A 4,159-nucleotide genomic window follows, 5' to 3' on the forward strand; every position below is an offset into this window, starting at 1 on the left:
GATTTCACATTTTGGAATTGCTTTTCATTCCATTCTCCTATTGAATATCACTTGGAACATCTTTTGTTCCACTTGGTTCAGATTCATTTTGTGATGATTTCACATTATTTACATATTCTGAAACATATTTCCCTTTGACTTTCCACAAAGTCAATTTAGACAAGCCTTTCGTTTCAGCGTCATTGTCGATTGGTTTGGACCAAAAGAATTCTTCAAAACCTTTTGCATTATCAAGCTTGACCATTGACGTTAATTCTGATGTTTGATTTTTTTTCTAGTTCCTCGTTAACAAAAACTTGATTTGGAGTTTGCTGAATTTTTGGAAAAACAGATGCTTGAACTTTTAAATTTTTCATTCCATCATTTTGAACAATTTGTTCAAACTCAACTGAATTTTCAAAGATTAAATTTATTTTTGGTTGATCATTATTATTTGCAAAAGAGGAACAATCAAATATATCTTCAACTGATATTTCACTCATTTCGTTTTCATCAAATTCAGAAATATTCTCAGAATTGAGATTTTCTTCTGAATTCAATTTCTTGCACAACAAGTTATATTTCTCAATTGAATTGATTTTGATTTGTTGTTTGTCCTTTTCAGTTAAAACATCATTCAACATCTTTTTATTTGTTGTGGACTTAATGTATTCTTTAATTTTCTCATGTCCAACCTTGTTAGAATCACCAACAGATTTATTTGACGAGACCATCGATTCGCACCTATAACATTCAGCATCAATTTCATCTTCATTTAATTCTAAGAAAGGTAAAATCATTTTATGCAAACTTTTTCCTGTTTCATAGTCAAGATGTAACTGTGTGATGTTAGTGTAAAGACATTTCGCAATGAAACAAAAAAATATTTCTCTGTTTTAGTACAATTCTATTGTCCTTCTTAAGATTTATTACATCATCTTTAGACCTGACAATATCTAATTCCAAGGCTTCTATTTGCATACATCTTTCTTCATTATTAGATGAAATCCTACTAAGAGTGTCATCAATTTCTTATGCGAGTTCTCTTTAAACTATCACTAAGATCAGAAACAATATCACGTAAATCAGTTAATTCAAAATCAAAATGAGAAATAGGAATGTCAAGTGATTTAAGAATTGAGTGTACCTTATCAATTACCTTTTCTCACTCTGTGAGATACTCCTTCACCATCTTCACAGAAAAACATGAATCTGAAATAGTTCCTTCGTCTGTGAAGTAACCTTGATTTTTCCGAACTAATGCTTTTGACCATGAAACATCTGTCTCCTCTCTTCTTCTCATTCTTCACCATCAAGCAATCTCCATTAGTTGGTCTGCAAAATTCTCCGTCCTCTAATTTAGTTGACCAAACTTCCACACTACCATCATCATTATTGTCTTCAGTCACCACCAAAGCTGTTTTGCTAGAATTCTTGCGAAGTTCTTTGATTTTCTTCATATAATAAGATTCATCCTTATCTTTTTCTTTCTTCTCATTTTGCTTTCACAACATGCATTCCATTGCGAAATGATTCTTTCCATGACAATAGTTGCAGTCAAAGCCTAAGTCACCAAGAAGCTTCTTCTCCTTCTTTTCATATTCTCTTTGAATGTTTTTGAAAGTTTTATTCCTAGATTTTTCTAAATTTGAACTTTCTTGCTTGTGATTATTTCCAATAGATTCGTTTTTGTTGTTTTTGAAATGAGAAAAATTCTTTTTGAAGAATTTCTTTGGATTTGTTACCATTAGAACTTTCTCTTATTTTGTAAGTTCCTCATCTGAGATATCAAATTCACAATCTTCCACGACAATCTTTGTCTTCTTTTTCTTTGAACTTTGACTTTTTGTCACCAAGGTCAACGAACCAACACTTGTAACCAGTTATGTGTCCCTCGTTACTTCATCTTCATGAGACTTTAATATACCAACAGTTTATGCCAGAGAGTAATTCTTGAATTGTTCATGTGCTTTGATAGTAGAATAACCGACTTCCATTCTGACCCTAAACTATTCATGAATTTGTCCTTTTTTCCAGTGACTTCTTTCTTCAAATTATATTTTAGCATACGACTTAAAAGATGATTAAATCGATTGATAGTTTGTTTAATAGTTTCATTAGAATTTTGCCCAAAATATTAGAATTCGGACAGAAGTGACGTTTGCAAAGAATGAGTGAGATCAGCTTCTCCAAAATATAATTCTTTCAATCTATCCCATATTTCTTTTGCAGTTTGAGAAGAACTAACCAAATGAAAAGTATCGGTAGGAAGACCAAACCTTATGATTCTCAAAAATTTCAAGCTGCTCATCAATTTGTCTTTCTCCACATAATAGTCTTGAGTATCATCAGCAATAATAGATTCAAAATATTCATGATTTCTGACTTCCTTCTTCGTATTGGAATACTTTTGCGCTCCTTTTGTGATTGCTTTCCAGATACTAGATCCATAAGTTTCAATCCCTAGAAAATAACCTTCAAAGTGAAGAACCCAAACTTCATAGTCTTCAAGAAACAAAATTAGAATTCTCGATGTGGAAGTGATATTGCTTGGGATGTTGCACGTGATTGAGTGTGAATCCTATTTTTACATTTTAAATGAAATAAAATGTGAATCAGATCGATGAACTTGAAAAAGAGTAAATCAAATGATTCAAACAAGGAATTAAAGATCAATTTGCGAAGCTATTTGCAAAATGCAAAACAGATCTATAATTCGATGAACAGATTTGAAAAAAACGATGAACACGACGGAATCGAGATATGTAAAAGCTCAAATGATCAGCCGCTCTGATACCAATTGAAGGAACATGTAGATTCACGATTTAAGAAAAGATAAGATTCACAAGAACACACGAAGTAAATAAGATTTCTATTTGATTAACGACTAAGTCAGAACAATTCGATACAATAGTAAAGAACTATTATATACGCAAAACTCATACCCATTCCTCTAACCAATATCCCTTTATATAGGCTTCATAGCAATATTAGAAAGGCATCTCAACTCAACAGCTAAGCTACGAACTTAAGGTAACAAAAAGTGTGAAATGCACAACATGACTCACACTAAGTAAAGACTTTATCAAATACAAACAAATCCATTACAAGTTGACACGGCACAAACTACGAACTCTACAATTTCTACCACTAATGCGAACAATTTGTGTTTGTGAATAGCTATTATTCAAGTTTAAAAATCCTTGTTAAAACTAGTGCCAATTGTTACTACATCAGGTTATGGTTTTTGAGTTACTTCAAGTTCCATGTACCTCCCACTTGCTTTGTCATTAGAATCTAACTTTCTGTTAAGTTAGCTTTTACAAGAATAAGAGAACTTATTCTTGGTAAGTTTGCATATAATAATCTAAGCCACATTTAGATTATTGCACAAACATGTATTTAGTAGATTTTGGGTTTAGAAGCTTTAGTCCAACATAGGCTTTAAATCCACAAAACATTTAATAAGATAGGGATGAAGTCTTTCCATACAAAATCTTATAAGGAAAATGTATATCTACTTATTAGTTGGTGTTTGTACTCAAGGTACAACTTATAGTGTTCTAGGTGTTATCCCAAGGAAATAAAGGAAGATGTTTCTATTTATTAGAAAGTAAATCATACCAAGTAAGATTTAATTCATCCTTTATTATCATTAAGACTTTAGATAGTTCTTACCGGTTTGTATCTCAACTTTATATTTGAAAACTTAAAACAAAGATTTTATAATTATGTTGTAACATATAAAATATAATTATAAATATTATAGTTGTTGATAAAGTTGATTTGGTATCTTATGTTTAATCTTAGACACTCATTAGAAAGGAAGGCATACATCACATTGTATAGTTCCTTAATAATTTATTTTCTTTACTCTCAGTGAAAATATCATTAGGAATCTTTTATATATAAATAAGATTCACATATATCAAATAAACTATATTATTTTCCTTCAAAGATCCCTTTATTGAAGTTGGAATATGTGAATGTCATTTATATAATAAAGATAACAATGTAAAAGATGACTTTAATTTAAAACGAGTTTAAGTCAAAAGTGTTTTGCATATAGAACTTGTTATTTATAAAACATTGATATTCACTTTATAATTCTTATTAGGAGATCTAGTCTCATAAAAAGAATTTTAATCATTTCTGAATATGAAGATGATCGTTATAAAAA

This window comes from Lactuca virosa, chromosome 8, assembly GCF_052849685.1.
Source record: "Lactuca virosa cultivar CGN04683 chromosome 8, Lactuca_virosa_CGN04683_v6, whole genome shotgun sequence".
NCBI lineage: Eukaryota > Viridiplantae > Streptophyta > Magnoliopsida > Asterales > Asteraceae > Lactuca > Lactuca virosa.